General features: G+C 42.5%; 1 pseudogene; it reads left to right on the top strand.

Moving 5' to 3' along the window:
• Window positions 1-11,515: 11,515 nt before the first annotated feature.
• Window positions 11,516-26,226, top strand: part of LOC142448599 (transcription factor A, mitochondrial pseudogene) — a 128,667-nt pseudogene continuing 113,956 nt past the window's right edge.

The raw sequence follows: 26,226 nt of genomic DNA, 5'->3' as shown, positions 1-26,226 counted from the left end.
AACCCAAGTAGCTGCCCAGGTCATGTTTTCAGAGACTGTGGCATCATGCTGGGCACTCGCCATCTCCAGCCTGAGGGAGGATGCATAGATGGCGTAAATATCACACCTGATCAAGAGCAAAATGGATGCTTCCTTCTTTATGACCTCTTTGTCCATAGAACCCAACTCAATTGACTTCCTTTTTTGGTTGGGTACAAGTATTTCTTAATTTAGTAGAAACATAATAAATTATTACAGAGAACGAAATTTTATTTTACATGTATTGTACCTATACTCTCAACTTAGACTTTCTACAATACATCCTACCAAAAATTTTAGAAGCCTTACACCAATTTCTTTAGGCTGAATTGTAGCCTGGAGCTGTAGAGTGCACGGGTCGCAGAAATGGGAAACATTCCAGCTGATTTCTCATGTTCTGCTCTCCTTTTCTAGCTTGGATGACCTTGAATTTGAGCTGCTTCTGTGTTGCGCTAGGAGCCCCTGCAACTAAGGAGCAAGGTACATCAAAACTGTGAGATTAAGACCAGCTTGTCAAACCCTGAAGGTGGACTGTTAGATTAACCAGGACTTTCTCTTTTGCTGTTTGAGATTTGGTGAACCAGCTAACCCTTGGAAACGTTGGGTTTTAGAACATGAGAAACATTCAACTACGTATAGTAGCAGAAGTGAGATTTCTACCCGAGTGGCCCAATTAAACACTCTGAGAATATTTGATATCTACACAATTCCAAAAGAGTTGCCACTAGCCAGAAGTTCATAGCGAGACTTTGGAATTGGACTACTATGATTGAGGAGCTAAAGTTTTAATTTTAATGAATTCTAGCTTACATTTAAATAACATGATATGGACTCCTAGTTTAGCTTAAGTAGCCACACTTAACTAACAGATCCTAAGAACATAGATAAAAATCAACTCTCTGCATGTGTATACTCTTAGGTAAATCACTGACATTCTTAAAGCACAATCGAGTCACATAGATTTATTTTGTCACATTAAGATGCAGCAACATGGAGGCAGTTCAATGAAAGCTGTAGGTCTGACCGTTGGCAGAACTCTTGGTTAGATCTTGTGCTTTAAGTTGTCTTCATTGTGATTTTTTATTGGCAGGAAGAATGGGGACAGGATGAGTTTGACGTATTCATATCAGAGTAATTCCTAGGAAACGATGCAATTTGTTGAGACTCTCCTAAACTAAAACATATATATTCTTTTGCACCTGAGGTTTATACTCACTATCTTTCACATGTCTCTGGTTTTGGTACTGGTTTGTATAATTGGACTATGGTGACTTGAGCGTTGCTGTGATGTTAGAAGCTATACCATCAGAATTCCACAGCTCGCTAGGGTAACCCGCGGTGGACAAATTTCAGCATCACTTCCAGGAAGAAGGAACTGATGATCTATTAACAAAACTGAAGTTTTATGACCATTTCCCAACATATGAAGGGGCTTCAAAACTTGATGGAAATTTTCATTTTAATTTCAATTTAATTTATATTTTAATTTCATTTTCCGAAGGATTTTTAAAGACCTCCGTAGTACCAGAAGATGACCCCATACAGGTGGGAAGATGCTCAAAGCACAACTGGAGAGGAGCGCTTACTGACAGCAAGTCGATGCTGGCTCGTAGGGAATCCCTGTGAGGTTCCCAGGTTGTAACAGTTTATGGGAATACAAAGTTCAGTCTTTCTTCTCAGGAGCTGCTGGTGGTTTTGAATTGCTGGACAGGAGCTTCATTGTTCAATGAATAACCACTACACCAGGGCTCCAAAATAGAGTTGACTTGATGCTATGGGTGGAGTAACGTTTTCAGAACCCTTATTTGATGATGTTTCATTGCTTAAAATGATAAGAGGCAGCTGTAAACACACGTTAATGATCACAACGTGGAATGTAAAAGCATGAATCTAGAACAATTTGAATGTCTCAACAATGTAATGCAATGCTTGTACATGGATATCCTAGCACTGCTGAACTAAAATGGACAGGTATTGGCCAGTTTGAATAAGACAATAATATGGTCTCCTGTCCCAGCAATGACAAATTGAAGACTAACGGTGTCACATTCATGGCCAAAGAAAACATCCGAAAGTGCAATGTTGTCATTAAAGGGATAAAGTCCGTACACTGATAAGGAAGACCAGATAATATGATTACATTCAAACATAGGCAGCAATCATCACTTGTGCCAAAGATGAAGAAAATGAAGATTTTGACCAACTTCTGCAGTCTGAAATTTATCAAACATTTCATCAAGTTGTACTGAAAATTATTGGTGAACGGAATAGAAAAGTTGGTAACAAAAAAGATGACCAGTAGTTGGAAAATATGGTCATAGTGATAGAAATGCAGCTGGAGACTTCATAATAGAATTTTGCAAGACAAACAGCTTATTCATTGAAAATACCTTTTCCCAACCATATAACCTATGACTATCCATGTGGACTTCACCAGTGGCAACCTGCAGCAATCAAATTAGCCATCTATGAGGAACGAGATGTTGGACAACACAATATTAGCAGTCAGAAGAAGTCTAGGGGCTAATTATGGACTACAACATCAATTGTTCACATGCAAGTTCAAGTAGAAATGGAAGAAAATTAAAACAAGTCCACAATATCCAAAATATGGCCTTGAGTAAATACTTCCTGAATTTAGAGACCATATCAAATGTATATCTGATGCATGGAACACTCATGACAGAAGATTAGATAAGGTTATGGGGTGACATTAAAACATGATATATGAAGAAATAAATCAAAAGTGCATGAAACATGTAGGAAAGAAAATAAAGGCTGAAGTGGATGTCAGAAGGGTCTCTGAAACTTGCTCTGGGATACAGCGTAGCTAAAGCAAATGGAGGAAAAGATGAAGTTAAAAAGCTGCACAGCTGATTTCAAAGGGTGGCTTGAGAAGACAGTAAAGGATTACAATGAAATGTTCCCAGACCCTGAACTTAGAAAACGAGAAGGAAAGAGGATGCTCAGCATCCCGCACGCTGCAGGAACTCAAGGGGAAAAAATATCCAAGGCTCCATTGCAATACTTGAAGATTCTCTGGACACAATATTGAGTGACTCTGTAGGAATTCGAAGAGTGAGGTGGCATATAGAGTCACTGTATCAAAAATGGTCATTATTCAGCCATTTCAGCAGGTAGCATATGCTCAAAACTCTACAGCGTGGAAGAAAGAAACCCTAGCTGCACTGAGGGCATTGGTGAAAACCAACTGAGATGTGTCGACAAGTGAGTCCAACGTGAGAAGGGCTTATTTATATATGTTGAGCATTTGAAAAATAGCTGGCCATATTGGTGACCATTCCAAAGAAAGGTGATCTAACAGAATGTAGAACTTATCAAACAATAGCACACACAAGTAAAATTTCGCTTGTGAATTAAAGATGATTAAAACATGGTTGCAGCAGTATATTGACAGCTGACAGAAAGCAAGTGAGATTCAGATGATGTAGAATAAGGGTTGTCATGGTTGATGTCAAAGGAAATTTACTTGAATGAAGATAATACCAAAAAGATGTTCACATGTTAAATTGGATACCCAAAATTGGGGGGATAAAGGCATGAAGTGGCTTACAAACTTTCATGGGGGGGGCATAGTCACAGTATTATAGGATTAAGGTGTAGGTGTTACTTAATTGTGATCGTGAGGCTAAAGAATTACATACACCTGCCAAGTTGGCAAGGGGTGGATTGAGGTAGTTGGTTTATTGTGCCGACCTGGCCAATAAACACTTGTAGGGTTAATTAAAGGGTGGAGGGATAAATGGCTTGGTGAGCCTTGCCTTTTTAGTTCTTGGGTCTCTTGCTTTCTGATGGTTGGACCAGGATGCCGCTGCCTGAGCCAGTTCCCTGTTTCAACTGGCAAGGCTCACTTCCTGCAAGACATCCCCGAGGAGAAGCCATATGGACCTACCCCGATGCAGCCCTGGGTGCTGGAGCAGCCGTGTGGAGACCCCTGCCAATGCTTACACATTCATTGACTCAGCTTTCCTCCTGAAGTCAGCATCATAGTGTGTGTTTTGTGAGATGGAGGAGGATTTTGTGGATTGGTGTTGAATATATGGGCTAATGTTGAACTTGTGGGCTTGGGAAGCACTGGTTTTGGATGTTTTCTTGATGTGCACTTACCCTTTATATAAAACTCTGTCTTATATATATGTGTTTCTGTGGATTTGTTTCTCTAATGTACCCACTAACATACATGTGTTTTATTGATTATGTACAAGCATTCACCCATGTGGATGATAAGGAATTATGGATAACACTGGAAAGTACATACCCTTCATTGTGCTTACATGGACCCTGTGCAAAAGAGACAGTCTTTTGAACAGAACACAGGGATAGTTGGTGTAAGATCAATAAAAGTGTGCATTAGGGTTGTATCCTTTCATCGTACTTAGCCAATGTATATTCTGATCCTAGATAGTGGACTTTATGAAAGAGAACACGTCAGTTCTAGAAGAAGACTCATGAAGTACCTGTGATATGCAGTTAGTACAACCTTGCTTGCTAAAAGCAAAGAAGATTTAAAGCACTTATTGATGAAGATCAAAAAGCTACACCATAGATGATACCTCAATACAAAGAAATAAAAAATCTTGACAAACCGTATCTGTAAGCAACATCAGGATACATGGAGAAAAGTTTCAAGCTGGCGAGTTCATTGTACTTGGGACTGATCTCTAAAGAAAGACATTGTGCTTGGCAAAGTAGAGGGTCATTACCCTGAATGGCATGAATGGACAGATTGGTTACGACAATAGGTTTACTCGTAGCAATGATGTTAGGATCTTGCAGGAGTGGGCAGTGTTTCATTCTGTTGTATTTGGATTTGCTATGAATGGGATCCAACTGGATGGCACCCAAGAACAACAGGTATAACACATGCCATTATTATGTTAGATGAATTTCCCCCAAAAGGTTTTATAGAGAAAATAAATTTCTCATAGTTATAGTTGTTTAAATAAAAGAAAGATATTTCCATTTTGAGTTACATAGAAATTCTATGTGAGCCATCAGGACATTGCTTCAAATATTTCTGCTCACACTTCTGGGTGCATTGTGATTCCAAGTCCCATTGTGGTTGGGTGGAGCCGCGTGACTCTTCAGGCGAATGAGGTGCAAGAAGTGGTGTAGGCCACTTTCAGGTCAAGCATTTAATTATTGGTATGAGATCCTGCAAATCTCTTTTTTTCTCTGGCCCAGAAGCTGACATTTTTGATGAGGGTGCCTCGTCCCTCAACCTGAAAGAAATGAGCAGAGACCACCTAGTACCTTGCAGTGAGTGTACAGTAGGGAAAAGAAAGATACACTAAGTATCTGCAGTCATCAGACAGCCCCCTGTCTGTGTGTTGAACACATGTAAAGGTGTGGAAAGAAGATAGGAGTAACTCAAAATGTCAGTGGAGCTCAGAAAGAGATGGAGTATCTCATGCTGAATTGACCAGATCTCATGATAATCAACAACTTACACGATATGGACTGAGGACATCGAGAACACTTGGAAACTTTGGTGACTCAAGGAATTTGTAGATCCCTGATGGAACAAAGATCAGGGCAGCTTTTATTTAGAGAGGAAAATGGACTGAGTGCCAATGATGGGGCTCAACTGACTCAGAATCAATTGTCCTCGTGGCAGAGAATCCCTTCATATATGGCCAAAGATCAGTTGGAAAAGGGACTGTTAGACCAGCGTAGTTATCTTTGATGTGCATTTCTGATTCTTTAAAAGGGAACTTGAGCAATGAAAAAGAGATAAACAGCTGGAGGTTGGCAGAGATACATATTTAATTTCATGCGACTCCCATTTGTTATCCTGAAAACTGGCTTGAAATTTCTGTAGCAATTCCCATAATGGGAGACCTCGTAGATGCTAAAGCATATGGTGATATCAGACTCTTTTTATGTTAATCCTAACCTCATGAATATGACCTCCTAAAGGCATCACATAAATTATTCTTTTCATTAAGAAAACTCATAAAAAACCCTGTTGTTCTAGAGTCATTCCTTTAGGTCCAATATACTCTTTGTGATTCATTAGAATCATAATGTGAATTTATAATAGTTAATTTCAAATACTAATTACTAGAACACCATTATTAGTAGTGTCAATAATAATAATAGTAACAATTAATAGCTCCACCTTTATGCTCTCTATATTCCTCTGGTGCTGTAAGCAATGTTTTATTTACAGGTTTTCATTTAATCTTAACAATAATTGATTCCTATTTAAAAGACAAAACATCATCTTGGAGAACTTAGGGCAGGTCCCAGCACTGGCAGTGGTAGAGCCACTGAGGTTAAAGTCCAAGATGGCGTTCTTATTGTTACGCTACATGTTGTCTCTAAGACTAAGGTTTAAAACATCAACTTTAATAGAGTCTACACTTTGATGATTACATTTAGTTCAACATTTATATAAGGGCATCTCGTTTTTTAAATTGATATATTAATTTAAAAGAAAAAAATGTGCGTTTCTTTTGCAGCTTATTGTCAAGTAGATTGTGTCTTGGTCCGTTTTCTTGAAAAAGCGCCATACTTCAGGAAAATGTGAATGGCAAAATAAAAGTGGCAACTGCAGGTGATGCAGTATTGTTTTTAAAGGAGAAGTCTTGTCAAGGCCGCAAAGCTTGTGATATGTTCATGCCTGCAGCCTTCAAAGAGGGCTTTCTCCATTTCCTGGTAGTGGAAGAGCTGACAGGCAGGCTACTTTCTTGTAGTGTCTTTGGCCAACTAGGAAACCTGGAATACGTTTCTAAACCTTCCTGGATCTAGTTCTTCCTCATCTGTAAGTAGCAACATGGGATGAGAGAGCGGTAAGGTCACCTCAGTGGTCATATTCTATCATGCTTCTCCTTCTATGCAGAAATCTCAGAACGTATAGCTGGATTCACAGATGGGCCAGTCATGGATGGAGTGGAGGTATATTGCACCAATTTGGCTACTCTGAAACGATTGCTTCCTGAACTTCTTCCTGGGTAGAGTGTGAGCCACCAAGACATTTCGAATTTTCTCTGGAAGGTTGGGAGTGGAGACATAATGCTCCTCCTTCTTACCAACATGAGGGTGCAGCTCCCGCGGTGGTTGCAGTTCTTGCACTCCCTCTACTTTTGGCTGCCTCACTTGGGTGGCATAGGACAGTGATTAGCCTGCAGCACTTCCGAATCCCGCCAGACTCCCTCATTCAGCTTTCCCGACTGCTGGGTCAGGGGCAAGTTTAATTCTAGGAGTGCGGGTCCCATCTTCTTCATCCCACCCCCATCATCCCAGGTGGGAAGGCTCAGATACTCTGAGAATCTGATGGAGGTAGGTGCAGGTCCAACTTCCTAGGTTCTGCCCATTCCTGAAAGAACCTCTGGGAACTCACTTCTCTTGGCTCACCTCCACCTTCCAGGCTCTGCTGCCAGCCCTGCTGAGCTTCTCCGGATTCACTAGAGCCCATGACACACAAGTGCCTAAAAGCAAATTCCTATAATAAGTCCCCAATGATATAAATCTCCTAGTGGTTCTGCTTCTCAAATCCAACCCAGAGGGCACTAAACCAGCTCTGGAAAGGTAATTAGGTGGGAGAAATGGAATCTGGCAGAATTATTGCCAGGAAAATAGGAGATTGGAAGAAATTTTGGAAAAGCCATTTAGTGTGGCTGTTTAATGGGCTGACTGTGGAAACAATCCCTATGGACTAAGTTGCCTTCTAATAATTGGGGCTTCTAGTTGTGTTCAGGGCTCCTGGTTTTCTCCTGTGTGGGGAATGCTATTTAGGGGCCCAAACAAAATTGCTTGCAGGTAACAGAATGAGAATGCTGACAAGCGGAATTACCAATGTCCACTTTCCCTAAGCAGAATGCAGAATCATCTCTAAATACACGTTAAGACTTATTTTAAGAGGATCAACTTGAAGGACTTCCAAATTATTAGTCGGCCCCGGGCAACTTCATGTCTCTGTGTGGCGCTGAGGAGTATCTGCTGTTTCTAGTCTACTGATGCCCTAAGGTATGTGCTGACTTTTCAAAACTGGCACCTTCTACAATCCCCAAGGAAGCGGGCTTTCTTCTGCTGTGGGAAGGTTACAGCCCTCTTCAAACACCATTCTAAAGCAACATCTGCTCTTTCGGAGGAATGGCATACAGCTTCTTCGATGGTTCATTAAGTCACGTGTGTGGCCCATCGTTTGCTTCCCTCTCGGCTTGAGGAAGCTTCCAAAATGTCAAATTCCCAGAAACTAACTTGGGATGTGTGAGGCTCAGAAATCTCCAATTGCACGGGGCTGTCTCATTCTACCTCTTGGTATTCTGGATGGTCAACACCCGAGTATAAAAGAAAGGCCGAACGGTGGTGGGAGAAGGAGATTCACCCATAGATCCAAGCAGCGCGTGTTAAAACCAAACAGCAAGTTGGTGAGTCACACCAGACACCTGGGTCCTCCTGGTCCCTTGTGATGGAAGTGTGCGGGGAAGGGCGGTCCCAGGGACAGCTCAGCTGGTCAGGTTCCTCAAACACTTGTCACCTGCACACTCTGTTTGGCAGACATTTGGTGTTGACCAAGAAGGACACCCACTCTCTTCCTGGTCCCTCACTTCTCTTCCTGCAGCGAGTTTGCATCCGCTGTCTCGCTGAAAACCACTTGGTCCGAAAGAAAGTTTGCACAGCAAGACGGTGTGTGCGGAAACAAACGTTAAAGTCAAAAGTTCTGGCACCGTGAAACTTAGGACCTTTGGGGACTTTTATTTACATTTCAGCTTTTCTAGTGTTCATTGTCCACAGCCATAAAATAGAACAATAAAAATAGCACTCCTTGCGCTTCTCAGTACGGGCCAGACCCTGTCCTCAAGGGCGGGCACTCGCCAGTCAATCTCATCTTCACGGCACCTGTGGGCAGCAGGCAGATGGCACGGCCACGCGTGCCTTCAATCCAGCGACTCTGCCCCATGAAGACTGGCTGCAGGAGGCTCGGGGGGGAGGGGGGGGTAGGGGGGAGATAGGGGGCGGGGACGCACAGTTGCAAAAGGCAATTGGGAGACCCAAGTGGGAGAAGCCGAGGCTGCTGCCCCTGCCCAGCGTGTTCTCACCCCCGCAGCTTTGCAGGCAAGCACTTTCTCCTGATTGCTCCCTGAACTGGATTCTAGCCCTGCTTCAAAGAGTTACCTGCGCTTATAAGCCAGGTCGGGGTTACCGAGGCAAACAGAAAATGCACCTTGTTCCCTTTCCCCGGAAACTAGACCGGGCAAGCCACATTCCTCACCCTGCCTTCGATGCTGACCACCAGCGAACCTATAGGACAGGATAGAACTGCCCGTGTGGGTTTGCCCCTGTTGAGTGGAGGAGACAGCCCGTCTTCTCTGAGACCACACGATGGAGTGAATGGTCCCTCTCACCAAGGGTGTGCACGGATCCCATTTATATGGAACAAAGCTTCCTCTTTTCCCCCACCCGCCCTAGAATCAAGGTTTGTTTGCCTGTGAAAATGCGAACTGACAATCTAAAGCCAAGCCAAGTGTTGTTTATGTCTCTGAATGGAAACAGAAACCTCTCTCTCGCCACTGCAAAGGCATCCATTTCTTTGGCGCGTTCTCAGGGAGTTGAAGACTACGAATCTCCCAGCTCTCACAGGCACCGTGAAATCAAGCTGCTGCTCTTCTTTGGGGCCAGTATTTGAAAACCCAAAGGGTGTGGGCAGAAAAATTAGCGAGAATTTTCAAAAGTTGAAAGTGAGCCCCGTTTCATCATTGATAAAGGGTGATGCTTGTTTTATTAGCTTACATTTGGGGCACCCGGTGTTTTCCTGTGTGAGAAAGACTGAGCTTGGGTGATGGGTAAATGTAATTAGACGGTGCATGCACGCTTTCATTCATTCACTAGATGTTAAGTAGTTAAGACCACACTGGGCAGGCAGTGTCCAACAGGACAGCAAGGCTCCTGTCCTCAGAGATGCTACAAGAGGGAACAAGGAAAACGGGGCATAAAATAAGTCAAGGGTAAGATGATAGCCAATAGTGATAGGTGATAGGAAGCAGAGGGAACAGGGGCGGATTTAGATGCATGGTTGTGTCTGGGAGACTCATGGAGGCAAAGCAGTGCTGATCACCAGAGGGGCGGGAGGCCAAGGAGCTGGCCACGTGAGACTCTGTGGTCCTGCCTAGCAGCCAGCAAATCCACACTCCGAAGTAGTAGCAAGCTTGGAGAAAAGGAAAAGTAGAAAGAAAGTCAGAGTCACTGGAAGGAAATGAATGAGGGAAAGAGAGAAAGACAGCCGCACTGAAGGCTAGACAGCAGGACAGAAGGATGTGCAGAGCCTGCTGTGGAGTTCAGGTGTCATCGTTCGGGAAGCCTCTAGGAGTTTATCTCTTAGAGACCACCGACAACTGAATGGCCGATGACTTCAGAGGGGGAGTCAGCATGGAAATGGAGCATGGAGCAGACTGTGGTGGGGCTCACGGGGAGGACCGGTATGGACTGGGTGACACTGGTCGCTGGGGCGATGGAGAGATTGAGGCCAAATTGCAACAGCAGTATAGTTTGAAGTGGGCTGCCAAGGCACAGAGATGGATGGGAATCGGCGGAGCGAAGCCATCAAGTTTGCAAGGATGGTTCAATGCACTTGGGGCTGGAACAACCAGTCGGATGTGATGCTACTGACTAAGAGGAGAAGCCCAGAGGAACTCCAGGTGTGAGGACATGGGAGAAGTGATGTTTATATAAGTAGAAGATCGGACTTCTTATTCTAGACCTTCAGATTTATATTGGGAATTTCTCCTGGTTCCCAGGATCATTCCGGAAGCAAATCTGCGTGGGTTCACAGCGACAGTGAGCGCTTTCCTCTTCCAGAGCGTTGCCTCTGCAGTGAATGAGGTCCTTTCTCTTGGTTCCGTTTCCTTCCACCCCCAGGGGTGTTCTTTAGGGGGAATTCTTTGCTGCGGGCTCTCTATTCACAATTAAACAAGGCCCCATTCTTTGCTGTGGAAATAAGTGGTAACACCCACAAAGGTCTGCAATAGGAACTTGGATGTGCTTCCGGTGAATCGTGAAGTTCTTCGAATCTTGAAATTAAAGTGAGAAAAGGAAAAAACAAACAAACTGAGCAGAAATGGCCCCATGTCAAGGGTGAGGCTGTGTAAACATTTCTTGAGCATGCGTCTGGAACCTGGTGTGTATAGTAAGAATGGTAAAAAAAAAATCTCATCCTCCAAATACCAGTGCATATGCTTACGCTAATTAACAGCATCTCAAAGAAGACGCTTCAACCTGTTCTTGGTTCTCAGCCCTAACAGGCAGGCCTCGCAGGAGAAGAGCTCACTGCCTGCGAGAGTCAGTGAGGTTTGGCCTCACTGCTGACGATAATAGGTTTTGCTGTGGTAACGAGGTTAGTAACTGATAACCCTATTTCTTCACTGTCTTTAGAACTTGGAAGTCTGCCATAAACCAGTTCTCTTCTCTTTTTTTAGCCTTTCCAACATGCAGATTGTGTGTGTGCATATGTATATGCTCACACACACCAACCATGGACGAGATTTGTGAAGCAAATTGCTCCTTCATGTCTCCTGACAAAGTGCCTTTGATTACTTTTGCCACCAAGCTAGCAATGCACGCGGTCTCACCTGTAATGACAGTGCCACGCCAGCAGATGGCAGTCACATCACACTGCGCTTTGGCAGGAGGTAATAGCTTCCTGGCATGGGCAATTGCCCAGTTCATAGAGGGAGGGTCTGGGGCCCTCTATATACCCTGTCAGAAGGGGGACCTTGTTTGGAAACTAATTCAGGAGAACCCACCACATGAGTCTATGAATGTTGGCTTCAAACTGAAGATAGTCTTAGCTGAAAAGGGAAACACAACAGAGTACAAAATCCTCTTAAATAAATCTGTCAGAATGAGCTATGAGGTGATCATTTCAAGGTCTCAGGTTTATTCTGGGCTTAGTTTCACTGATAGGCAGATCAATAAAATCATAGCCAAAGAGCTGCATGAAGGCATGTTGGGAGCAGCTGCAAAAGTGTTTTATTTTCAGGTGTACTGAGCTCTAGGGCCTGGGCTGAGTAGAGAAAATCTAGAAATAACGCAGAGGAAAAGAAGTGGTTGAAATTTAAAATCTTCGAAAAGCTTTTGTTCTTCCATGGAGATGATTTAGGCAAAGGAGTTGTCGTTTTCTCTTGAAAATATACACAATAAGTGTGTTAGTCCGTGTAGACTAGAGAAACAAATTCATAGACACATGTAGGAAAGCTTTTTATACAAGAGCAATTGAACATTAAGAAAACATCCCAGCCCAGTCCAGGTCAAGTCCACAAGTCTGATATTAGCCCATATGGCCATTACCAATCTGAAAAGTCTTCTTCCAACTCACGAAACACATGCAAGGATGCCGAATGCAGGATGATCACATGCCAGTGGGGGAAGTCTTATGGATCCAGTGGTGGTGTAGGCATTTAAGCACTGGCAGGGGTCTCCATGTAGCTTCTCCAGCTCAGGGCAGTGCAGTTCCATGTGTCTTGTCAGTTGTAATGTCTTCCAGAGAGTGTACAGAGAGAGAGAGAGTCTCCCGCCTCTAAGAAGGAATACAGGAGTTCCCAGAATCCTCAGGAGATGGCCATGCCCACACAAAGGCCTCATTGGCTATGACCTCATTGACAGACTAGACTCCACCCCTACACTCTTAATCCTCTCAAACTGACAAATGACTATGTAACTACCACAACAAGACAGACACCATTCCAATGATTTCCACATATAAGATTCAGGGACGTTGATTGCATTTTCAATTTTTGCAACTGTTATTACAATGAAAAAGTTGCACTAACACAGGAATTTTGTGTTTGTTTGTTTGTTTCCTAAAGTGAAGGTTTTCACCAGCTAGCGAGGAGATTTCACTGTTATTGCTTTTATCTTGGCTGCTGCTTCATCTTGCTTTCCTTAGTGGCGGCCTCCACAACCCTGCTGGCTCTGGGTGCTCTTCACTGGCACACAGGAAGTGGCTGCTTTGCTCTTCGCAAAGGGGAAAACGACTTTGGAACAGGTGGAAGGGCTAAATGACATTCAGAACGCAGTCTTTCGCTATCCATGCAGTTTTGGTGTCTGAGAAAGAGGCATGCTTTCTCTCTTTTTACGTCTGAGCTGCTCCTCTGGGTGTGTCTCACCAGGAATAGTAGAGCAATAGGAAAGGGATTCAGGAAAACATCCATAATCCGCTGTGAGGGAGAAGTCTGAAATATCACGAAAATGAAACATACTGAAGGAATTTCCAGACAACTATTAAACTTAAGACTAGTGTCCACTCTCTCTCTAGGTCTATATCTATATAGTTATATCATCTATATCTATCTATCTATAATCTTGAAGAAACCCCAAACTTATTTTCTCCAAGTTTTAGGAGGGTAGCAGACAGAGCCCCAGGGAGCCCTCATGGAGTAGTTCATTACACGTGGACTGCTAACCCAAAGACCAGCCGTTGGAAACACCCAGCTGCTCTGGTTGTTAGGGGAGTGGTGGGGAGATGAGGCTTTCTACTCCAATAAAGAAGTCACTGTCTTCAAAGCACACAGGGGCAGTTCGGTTCTGCCCTCAAGGGTCTCCATGAGTTAGAATGCAATCAATGGAAGTGAAAAAGGAAGACTGAAAGCAGGTGCCAGCTCAGAGAGGCGCTAATCTTTCTCTGGCTGTTTTCAAAGAAGATCCTTGTCTCTTTGAGCCTCCTCTCCAGGCACATCCTCATGTGGCCTTACCTTCCTCTTCATCCATCTTTGTGATGGCCCTGCTTAGCTCATCACTTGCTCTAGGGGACATTTGACTGCTGGGTCTCATAAAACGGATTCATTTAAGGGAACACAACATTCCTGGGTGATATTGTGGATGAGTTCATGATACTATGGTGGCTTACATGCTGTGATCCTGGAAGCGATGCCATAGTTATTTCAAATACCAATAGGACTGCCCAGTATGGACAGGTCAGTGGAGCTTCCACAAGAAGAAAGACTAGGAAGAGGGATGGGGAAATCTACTTTGCGGATGTTGGGGGGGGGGGGGAAGGCCACTGAAAAGCTCATGAATATTAGTAGAACGTTGTCTGATAGTGCCAGAAGATGAGTCCCTCAAACTGAAATTCAAAATATTAATGGGGAGGAGCTGTCTCCTCAAAGTAGAGTTGATCTTAATGAAGTGGTTGAAGTAAAGCTTTCAAGCCCTTCCTTTGTTCATGGGACATGACTCACAATGAGAGTAAAAAAGCTATAAAGTTGCATTAATAATCATAGCATGGGATGCATAAAGTATAAATCTAGACAAGGTGGAAGTCATCAAAAACAAAATGGAATGCATAAAGACCACTATCCTAGGCATTGATGAGCTGAAATTGGTTGGTAATGGCCATTATTGAAACAGGCACTCATATGTCACTGTGGTGGTAATGATAAATTGAAGAATGGTGTCCCGTTGATCATCCAAAAGAAATTTTCAAGATCTATTCTGAAGTATGATTCTGTCAGTGATAGGATGATACTCATGTGCAATATGGGTTTCTTAATTTCTTAAAATTTCACATGAATCAGGAAAGTCAAACTAAGCAAACATGCCTTCTAGAGACCCTGGTGATTAGAATGTGACAGTTGGAAGCAAAGAAGTAGAATCAGAGTTAGAAACTATTTCCCTGTTGAGAGAAATGAGGCGGAGGTTGCATGATAGAATTTACAAGACAAATTATTTCTTTGTTGCAAATACTTCTTCTCAACAACATAAGGGGCCACTATACACATGGCCCTTGCCAGATGGAACATATAGGAATCCAATCAATTACATCTGTGCAAAGAGGCAATAGAGAAGCTCAGGCGTGGAGTAGACTATCAACTACTCACAGGCCACTTCAAGTGGAAGCCGAAGAAAATTAAAACAAATCTAGTGAGTCAAAATATGACCTTGAGTCCACTCTACCTGAATTCAGAATATATTTGATGCTTTCACAACTAAGGAATAAAAGTCAGATGAGTTAGAAAGCAAACAGCCATTAAACAGTGAGCAAAGAAAGAGGAGACTAAAATGGGTGTCATCAGAGACTCTGGTCATAACTTGCTATAGAATTTGGACAAGCTAAAGCAAAAGGAAGAATGATAAAGTTAAGGACTCAGCAGACATTTCAAAGGGTAGTTCAAGCAGACAAAATATTATAATGAAATATACAAAGATTTAGAGTTAAAGATCCAAAAGGGAAGTGCGTGCTCCACTTGACATCTCTTGAGTTGAAAGAACTAGAGAACAAAAAGAAACAAAACAAGGCTTACATTGTAATATTGAAGGGTTTGACAAACTATTGAACGATGCAGAGTCACTGTGCCAAAAAGAACTGGCTGATGTCCAAACAAACCAGGAAGGAGCCTCCAAACATCAATAACGAATGGTCCCAATGGGAAAAGTCAAAACTGCACCAAAGGTATTGGAGAAAATGAAGGCTCCAGAAATGGATGGAATTCCAAGGGACATATCCCAACAAACAGATGCAACACTGCAGGCGCTCACTCAACTGGGACAAGAAATGTGGAAGACAGCAGCCTAGCCAACTGATGGGAAGAGAAGTGCATTTGCCCCATTCCTAAGAAAGGTGATTCAACATCATTAGTTTCACACACACGGAAAATTTTGCTGAAAATAATTATATAGTAAATAGATTATATAGTATATAGACAGGGAACTGCAGAAGATTCTAGTTAGATTCAGAAAAGAATGCGAAACTGAGATATGATTGCTGATGTCAACTAGATATTGATTGAATGCAGAGAACACAAGAAACCTGTCTTATTGACTATACAAAGGCATTTGATTGTATAGAGCAGAACAAATTATGGTATACCATTTCCAAAATATGGGCATTCTGGAATATTTAATCGTGATCATGCAGAACCTGTACAGAGACCAAGAGGGAGTTGTTTGAACAAAACGAAGTAAACGGAATAGTTTAAAATCAGGAAAAAGTTGCATCTTCTCACCACACTTATTTGATTTTTATGCCAACCACATAATCTGAGAAGCACATAAACTGTATTATAGGAACTACAACATGGTGTCATGATTAGAGGAGGACTATTATCAACCTTCAAAGAACAGACGACACAACTTTGCTTGCAGAATTTGGAGAGGACTTGAAACACTTACTGATGAAGGTCAAAGTCTTTAGTACAGATTACACCTCAATACAAAGAAAACAAAAATCATCATTTGAGGACCTGATGCAAGGGGCTTAAGTGGAGAGCAAATGCCTTGAGAATGATTGGGGCAGGGAATGTATGGATGTGCTTTATACAATTGATGTATGTATATGTATGGATTGTGGTAAGAGTTGTTTGAGTCCCTAATAAAATGTAAAAGAAGAAAAGAGAAAAAAATGATTTAAAAAAATCATCATTAATAAGCAACGCCGAGATAAATGGAGAAAAATGTGAAGTTATCAAGAACTTCATTATACTTGGATCAATAGTTAATGCTCATAGAAGCATCAAACAAGAAATCAAATGACACATTGATTTGGGTAAATCTGTCACAAAATGCCTCTTTAAAGTGTTACAAGACAAGACCTTAGTTTGAGGATTGAGTGTACAATGGCATCATATGCACACGACAGCTGAATAGTGAAAAAGGAGAGTAAAGGAAGGCAACACCCAAGGGATCAATCATTCCGTAAAACTAATGACACCAGAGAACTGTAACCTCTTTTAGCCCAAGACCAGTAGAAATTGGTCTAATTGGTCTAAACGGTCTAATAAAACCAACAGTTAAGACCAAGACATATACAGCAAAACTCAAATTCTTTTAAAAGTTCTTGGACCAATAGAAACTAACGGAACAAAAAAACAGTCTTTGAACTTGGAACGAAAGCCATGCCCAGTGGTCACCTTTTATCTAAACAATAGATTGGCTTGTAAAACAGTAACAATGTTACTGTTGTGTTCTGTTGGTCCCAACTCTTAGGGACCCAATGGACAGCAGACCAAAACAACGCTCTGTCTTTTGCTATCCGCAGAGTCGCATCAATGTTTGAGCCCATTATTGTATCCAGTGTGTCAATGTATCTAATTGAGGGTCTTACTATTTTTTCCCTGACCCTCTACTTTACCAAGAACCACCAGTCCCCTTAACAAACAAAGGACTGATCCCTCCTGATAATATGTCCAGAGTAAGTGAGATGAAGTGTTCTTGCTCTCCTGGGATCTAAGGAACATTCCGACTATACTTTTGTGGTAGTTACATAATCTATTATCAATGTGAGTTTAAGAGTGAAGGCATGGAGTTTAGCCTGTCAATCAGGTCGCAGCTTGATGACCAAATTTGGAGGTGCTACGAAGATAAATAGCTCATTCGAGGCAGGACACACGGACACTCCCTGTGAGACATTATGGAGTTATGCTGATGCAGCCAGAACCCTGAGAGCTGGAGGAGCCATGTGGAGACCCCTGCTAGCACTGAGATGCTTCCACCACCACTGGATCCACAAGACCACAGGCCTGCAATCTTCCTGCTTTCAGCATTAATGTATGGCTGCATGAGTCTAAAAAGGTATTATTGGACATATGGACTAATATTGGACTTATGGACTTGTTCTAGACTGGGTTTGGATGTTCTAAATATACAATTGCTTTTTAATATAAAGCTCTTTCTTATACACATGAGTCTCCCTAGATTTATTTCTCTAGTCCACCAAGACTAACACAACTTCTTTCAAGACAGATTTTTTTTTACTGTTGTTTGTTCTTATAGCAGCCCATGGTATAATCAATATTATTTGTCAATACCATTCTTCAAAGACATCAGTTCTTTGGTTTTCATTGTCTGTGTTTTGCCTACATATGATGCACTTGAAAATAGCATGGCTTTGGTCAGATGCACCTTAAATCTCAAAGTGATATCTTTGCTTTGAAATACGCTAAAGCAGTGGTCCTCAACCTGTGGGTTGCGACCCCTTTGGGGGCCGAATGACCCTTTCACAGGTGCCACCCAATTCATAACAGTAGCAAAATTACAATTATGAAGTAGCAACAAAAATAATTTTATAGTGGGCGGGCATCACAACATGAGGAAGGGTCGCGGCATTAGAAAGGTTGAGACCTACTTCTCTAAAGGGTTGTTTCATATTTTGTAGAGTTAGTTAATACTCTAAAAAGTTATTTTACAGCATATTTGCCCCATGTTGTTGTGAGGTGCTGTCTAATCGGTTCTGACTCATAGCAACCCTGTGCACAACAAAAGAAAAGACTGCCCGGGGCAGTACCATCCTCACAATTGTTCTTATAATTGAGCCCATTGCTGCAGCCAACGTACTGTGTCAAACCCTCCCTGGAGGCAGGGATGGAGAGATCTCGTCTCATGTGCTTTGGACATATTGTGAGCAGAGAGCATTCCCTAAAGAAAGACATGGGCTTGGTAGAGTAGGGCAGCACAGAAAAAGGAGATCGACAGAGGGGTCCAACAAATGACCTATTGCAGCGATTATATGATTTCTTTTGACTGCTGCTTCCATGGTTGTTGACAAAAATAAACACAGAATTGAATACACAAAATGATTTTAACAATGGGAAAAGAACCTCTTCCTTTTCATGCAAATCATAACCCTTTGTGTGGGTGCAAGACCCATCACCAACAAGTAAGCCAATACCAAATCGGTTGCTATGGAGATACTTCTGATTCATGTATGCCAGAGTACAACCCAGGACTGTTAGTGGCTGAGTTTTTGGTCATCATCTCTAGAACTTCCTTCTGAGTGCCGTGGGTGAACTTGAACCTACAACCTTTCAGCTAGCAGGCAAGTGTGTTAAATGTTCATATCACTCTGGAACGCCTATCAAGGTAATTGTCCGCCTTAAGTGCTCAGCCCACCAAAGTCATCATACCATGAGAAGGAATTTTCTCCCAATTCTGGAATTTCCTCCTATGTAGGAAAAAAACCTCCGGGAACTCAGGAATGACAACATGGCTTCATGCGTGGCTTATTTGTGAGGACTGGCACAAGCACGATTTCCAACTCAAGATTCAGTCCAGGCGATTTCACTTTGGCGCTTCCCTCACTTAACCTCTTCTTCGCCACCTCCAATCAGAACTGGGGAATGCATGGGCGGTTCCACCCAGTTTCCTGTTGAGTTTTCTTCTTAATGTAATAACTGAGTGGTGCAAATGGTCATGTGCTCCACTCCTGAGAGGTTAATGGTTCAAATTCATCAAGCGATACTTCAGAATAAAAACATGGCAATCTACTGCTGAAAGATCACCGCTGTTGAAACCCTATGGCATATTTGTAGTTGCCACGTGCCATTGAGCCACTTACAACCCAAAGCCACACTACGCTTAACAGCAGGGAATACTACATGGTCCTGCAGTTCTACTCAAAACACGTCGGCTCGCCAGGAATCAGAATCGACTGAATGGCAATCAGTTTGGCTTAGTTTTCTTCTCATACCATCGGCACTGGAAGGTGTCTAACCAAGGCTTGGAACAAGCTATTCCCTGTTCACTTATCGCTGATCCCGCAAAATGGAACAGACTCAAATTTGTAAAATGGAGTGTGCTGCCCCAGCCTGTCCCGACAAGATCACGTAAGACAAAGTAGGTGCATAAGCAAATGTGGTGAAGAGAACTGATGGTGCCCGGCTATCAAAAGATATAGAGCCTGGGGTACTATAGACTGGAAGGTAAACAAGTGGCCATCTAACTGAGAAACAATAAAGCCCACATGGAAGAAGCACACCAGCCTGGGAGATCCCAAGGCATAGAAGGGATCAGGTATCAGGCATCAAAGACCAAAAAAAACCAAACAAAAATTCATAGCATTGTGAATAAGGAGGAGTGCGGAGTGGGGATCCAGAGCCCATCTGTGGGAAATTGGGCATTCCCTTGCCAAAGGACCACAGGGAGAAGATGAGCCAATCAGGGTGCAGTGTAGCAATGATATAACACAATTTTCCTCTAGTTCTTGAATGCTTCTCCCTCCCCACTCCCCCATCCCGGCCACTCTCATGATCCCAATTCTACCTTAAAAATCTAGCTGGAACGGAGGATGTACACTGGTGCAGATAGGAATTGGAAACACAGGGAATCCAAGACAGATAACCCCTCAGGACCAGTGGTTAGAGTGGTGATACCTGGAGGGTGGAGGGAAGGTGAGGGAGAAAGGGGGAACAGCTTACAAGGATTTACATATAACCTCCTCCCTGGGGGATGGACAGCAGAGAAGTGGGTGAAGAGAGACATTGGACGGTATAATATATGACAAAATAATAATAATTCCTAAATTATCAAGGATTAATGATGGAGGGGGGAATAGGAAGGGAGGGGAAAATGAGGAGCTGATACCAAGGGCTCAAGTAGAAAGCAAATGTTTTGAGAATGATGAGGGCAACAAATATACAAATGTGCTTGACACAATTGATGGATGTATGGATTGTGATAAGAGTTGTAGGAGCCCCAATAAAATGATTTTTTTAAAAAGGAGTGTGCTGGACTTCTCCCTGGAACAGAAAAATGTACAGGAGGAAACCCTGGAATGGAACACATGGGAAAGGCCTACGGAGCCCTTTTAAGAGATGACATTATGAGCAGGACTGTGGAGAGCAACAGATACTCAAAACACAGCCACCAGCCACCAGCTTTGTGGCAGACACTGCTGTGTCTGACTCTGCTAAGCTAATATCACCACCACCCCTCCCCCATGAGGGAGGTTAACTCTCCAGTAGGGCACCCACCATCCATAGCTTTTCCTGTTCTGATTGTCATTCCTTTGCACCCACTTTTACCTATTCGGGCTCATTGTGGCTTGAAATCTTTATCAGCCATGGTGCTTGAGCAGAGCCAGCACAGTTCTATCCTTTTAGACATTTTGCCCCGTTTGGCCGGGACCAAAAAGATTTCTAGCTTATCCCAGTCCTATAATTCTAGGAATGTCATACTAGTTCTTGAAACAATTCACACCTACTGTAGTTCCACTCTTTCCAACCTTGCATTTTCATTTCCTTGAAATTATTTTCACCTAGAGCAAGATTGTACTGGCTAAATCAGTCATGACATATACTTTCCATCGATCTCCACAAACCAGACAACACCATTGTTAGAACTCACAAATCACTGCCATCGAGTCAGTGCTGACTCATAGCAACTCCCTGTGTGTTTCTGAGATGGTAACTGTTCAAAGAAGTAGAAATCCAGTCTTTCATCTTCAGAGCATCTGGTGGATTTGAACTGCCAACTATGTGGATTGTAGTCCAACGCATGACCACTACACCACTGGGGCTTCTTTTTGTTAGGATTAGGAATGGTCCAAAATTCTTGTGTAAACATGAATTTTCACGAATGCCATTTTCTGCCTACCAAAAAAATCCTGTGCTTTGTCTTCTTTATTCTGCTAAGGTGGTGAATGTATTGCCTGACTTTCCCAGCACCAATGTGGCTTGATTTGGCTGTATCATTGTTATATGTCTTCTATCTCTCGTAGGAGCTAATAAGTAAAATTGTCTAAGTTCATTTCCCCTTGGAATAGTCTGCCTGGTTTGTTTTCAAGGTTAGGCTGATCTCATAAAAGGAACTGAGTAATTGTTTCTTGTTTGCTGTAAGATTTTTATGTAAGATTGGTGTAATTTCTTGCTTGAATGTTTCATATAATTCTCAATGATTCCATTTAGTCCTGGAAGATTTTCTTTGTGTGTGTCTTGGTGTGGGAACATTTTTAATGATGGTTTCAATTTCTGTAACAGTTATAAAAACATTCTGATCTCTGTCAGAAAACAAGAGATAGTTTGTGACATAGTTATTTATACTAAAAAGTCATGGTTTATCTGAAATTCAAATTTAACTAAGGATCTTGGATTTTATCTGGCAACCCTACAATGTCCTCATTTTATTTTTAATATCTGAAAGAGCAATGAGTGTCCCCTTTGATCTCTGTTAGTCATCTTTTATACCTCCTTTATTTCTTTCCTTGTTTTTCTCACTCAGTCTCATAGAGGCTTATCAATTTCATCAGTCTTTTTAAACAGCTAACTCTGGGTAGCTACAGCAAACAGCATGAGTGTGTGTGTGTGTGTGTGTGTGTGTGTGTGTGTGTGTGTCCCTATCTAACCTCCTCTGGTGTCTCAATTGCTAGTAGGTAGAGGTCAGACATGTCTCTCCCTTCCACCCTTCCCTACCCAATTCGACAGCAACCCTTTCTCCCAGAGTGCTCACCTTCTATACTTACAGACCATACAGAACTCACAGATAATACTCATGATTAGGAATGTGTGCTAGAGAATCTAACAAGTCAGAACTAGGCCACGTTAAGGATACAGTCATTGATTCACAGAAGCCTTCCCCAACCAGCAGCCAAGTTTTTCTCTGGTCTCCAGCCTCTCAGCCATATGGTCCGTTGGCCTCTGCCTCTTTGGACAGGAAGCCCTGCCTGCCTCAAATGCCCTCCTCTCCTCTCTGTGCTACATCTCTATTTGTCTCCCTGTCACAGTCTCTGTGTGTCAGAAAGAGCTCTTGAATGCACTTTTCTGATGGCCCTGGGAATCCTTTCTCTGCTGCTGCTTCAAAGACAGCTCATCCTTATAGCCAGGCAGGTGGTAATAAAACTGACCAACCCTCTATCAGTGTTACACATGGTTTGAATGGTTCTACCCAATCATATGGTGAGAGTTACAGAGACAAATGGATCAGAGAGCCATATTAAGAAATTTCACTCCACCACAGAAGCTTACTTCTGTACATGTTCTTTCTCGTTGTTTTCTACTCTTGTTTATTTGTTTGCTTTTCCTTGTTTAACTTTTATTTTACATCTCCAACTTCTTAGGATGGACAATCTGATCTATGGTTTTCAGCCATTCTTCCCCTCTTTCCCACAGTACATAAATGTGAATTTCCCAGTAAGCATGACTTTAACCAGTTCACTGAGAGTCTAGCTCAAGGCCTGCATTTTCCTTTTAAAGTGATAAGGGGCTATTTGTTTGATGCAGAATGGGGACAACTTTGGTGTTGAGTTTTTTAATGGGGTCCATTCACTGGGGAAAGAGGAAATTTGGAGAGGACAGAAGACTAAGTAGAAGGAGAAGCGAAGATGACTGAGAACAGACTATCGAGGGACAGCCGTCAAGAAGGTTTGTATGCTGGACCAAAATATGAACCCAAATTCACTGCCACCAAGTTGATGCTGACCCAAAACAATTCAACAGGACAGGGCAGAACTACCCATGTGAATTTCTGAGACTGTAACTCTTTGCAGCACTACTTCTGTCAAGTAGTGGCTGGTGGTCTTGAACTGCTGATCTTGTGGTTACTAAAGTAGCCCAATGAGGTTGCTGTACTAAGGACAGAGTTATTCTTACAGAGGATAGATAGTCAGAGAAAAAATAGCTTCTGGTTTATACTGTGTGGCAGGGTTCTCTGTAGAGAAATAAAACTAGGACACTTGTGATTTTATGGATAGATAGATAGATAGATAGATAGTTTTATACAGCTAATTAGTCCACACAGCAGTATATAGGGTTCAATTAAGCTATTTTTTGTGGAACAGTTAATACATTGGAACTCCTTCTACTCACCCACAGGGGCCAAGGTCAAGGAAGCAGTCAGCAGATTCCTTCCTGAGGCAAGGCAAGCAAAGTCTGCCCACACGCAACAAGCATCAGGTGGGTCACCAACAAGTCAGTAGCCTGGGAGCTTCTCAAAGCAGAACCAGATGGGATGTCGAATGCAAGCATTGCAATGCAAAAGAATTCACCAGCTTTAAGTTCAAGCGATGAACAATGTACTACGCACCAGCAGCGCGGTGAAGAAGCCTCAAGATCTAGCAACAGGATCCATGGGTTGGCCTGTCTCACAGGTGGTGTAGCTCACAGGTTGAAGCAGAAAACTAGCGACAGCAGCAGCACTAACACTCCGGCACTCTCAAATTGCCAAAGAGCAAGAGAGAGAGGGCTGGCAAGCCATTTACCTCTTTGCCCTCCATTCAACCTTCGCCTGATTAACCCTACATGTTCCTATTGGCCAGATTGCCACAATAAACCTACCTATCACAAACTGCATCACAGAAGTCAGAGCCAGGTGGCAGAAGCTTCTTAAAGGTTGATATTTTATAGCCATGCTTTCTGGCTAAAATTCTTTTGGTTAGATTTTGCATGTAGGGTTGTCCCTGGGTATGTATGCATACATGAGAGGATTTCAAAAAGGTCAAATAATTTTTTTTAGAGAATGTGATTTTTCTTTCTTTTTTTTTTTTAGAGAATGTGATTTTTCAATAAACTTTTTAAAAGCAAATTTTCTTTTTGTATTTGTTTTTTTTAAGTATGTTGTTGTATGCCCTTCTATTTCCCCACAGTGACTCCATGGAATTTAGAACTGCCCCATAGAATTTCCAAGGCTGCAAAACATGGAAGCAGTCGAGACTGCCCAGGAGTAACATCTTAATTGTCTGCTGATGGAAGTGTCATGGTAAATTTCTAAGGTGGACTAAGTATTTTTTCACCAAAAAAGAATAATAACTCCAAGTATGTTTACTGAACAGCCATCTTTAGAAACCCAGCCATGTTTAAGACGTCAAGAGGAACTCAACCTGGTGAGTATCCAAGGAGGAATTGCTCTTTTAAGTGGCTCATTGTTCTACCCAAATCCAATGTCTTAAGTCTGTCTCTTGCCTGGTGTGTTGGGAGAAAGCCAAGGAATTGTTACTGTTCTCTCAAGGAAATTTTTGTGGCTGCACAATTGGTGTGTTGGGTAGACATTAGCCAATTCCTTCTAAAATTTGAAATCTTCCTTCAAATTGCCATCATTATATTAATTCACGAGAAGACAGGTTTGAAAATCTGTGGTGGAAACAAATCACTTTAAAACCACATAACTCCATTCTATGGAGACACACCATGTGAGTCATGTTTTAATGACAGGAGATAACTTCACTATGTTTAATGCTGAAGTGTGGGTTGGGGGATGATGATGTTGCTGTTCACGGCCGCCACGGAACACGGCAACCCCGTGTGGCACAGAGGTTAACTGCCCCATAGGGTTTTCTTGGCTGAAATCTTTATGCATAAGCTGTTGAAACTCCTTACACAAACAAACAAACAAACCTGTGGTGTGTTGGACCTTGGCCTTTGCTCAGATTGTCAGCTGTCATGCCAAAGACTCACTAAAGAAAATCACAATTGAGGAGGGATTATGGAGCTTCTTGTCATGACTTGTGTACCGATTGACTCTTTCTTCTCCATCTCTGTCTGGGAATGGATCCTTGAAGATTTGGTCACCAATGAGCCATCCCAGGGACTGGAGAGGGTTGGAGACCTCGTTCATCTGAAATATATTGATGTTTGGATAGAGCTCGAGATGAGTCATACCTGCCCTCAAGGAGCCTTTGATGAGTAAGTGGATTAGGAATTAATTTAATATGTGCTTATAACAGAGCCAGGCATGGTAGGAATGGATTCAAAGACACAACTAGCACAGGTGAACTAAGGAGAGTCTGGCCAGTGTGGTAGCAGCAGAGATGACGCTGATGAGAGGAACGAAAGTGATCTACGGAGAAGAAAGGCATTACAGTTTAGAGTTCGGCTTGGAATGCCGGCACTGCTATTTTCTAGTTTATTAGTTAGGTCACCCATGCGGGGTATGTTTAAATTCTTTGTAACTGGGTTTCCTCATTTGTAAAACGAGGTAATGTTCCTTGCCTCAGAGGTTTGGGGGTAAATTGAGATCATTTGTGAAAAATTCTTAGTATACAGTGCTGCCTGGTAGTAAATGCGATACACATAGACTATACTTAATATTAGCGGTACTTTGACGTGGCTGAGAAGCTGCGTAGTATGGCTGAAACGCGTGCTGGTTTGAGACTGCCTGTCATTTGAATTCTAATGCCGCCTTATTTAGAAGAATACTCTGGAGGTGCTGGATTGACATGGTGATTGCAACAGTGGGCTCAGTCACACTTCCTCTTCCATGGACGGCACCTGGATGGACAATCGTTGTAGATCCCCCCCCCCCTGCTTTTTTATAACATTTTATTAGGGGCTCATACAACTCTTATCACAATCCGTACATATACATACATCAATTGTATAAAGCACATCTGTACATTCTTTGCCCAAATCATTTGCTCTCCACTTAAGCCCTTTGCATCAGGTCCTCTTTTTTCCCTTCCCTCCTCGCTCCCCCCTCCCTCATGAACCCTTGATAATTTATGGATTATTATTTTGTCATATCTTGCCCTATCCAGCGTCTCCCTTC

This window comes from Tenrec ecaudatus, chromosome 5 (genome assembly GCF_050624435.1).
Source record: "Tenrec ecaudatus isolate mTenEca1 chromosome 5, mTenEca1.hap1, whole genome shotgun sequence".
Lineage (NCBI taxonomy): Eukaryota > Metazoa > Chordata > Mammalia > Afrosoricida > Tenrecidae > Tenrec > Tenrec ecaudatus.
The sequence above is the reverse complement of the archived record's forward strand: the minus strand, read 5'-3'. Positions and strand labels throughout refer to the sequence as shown.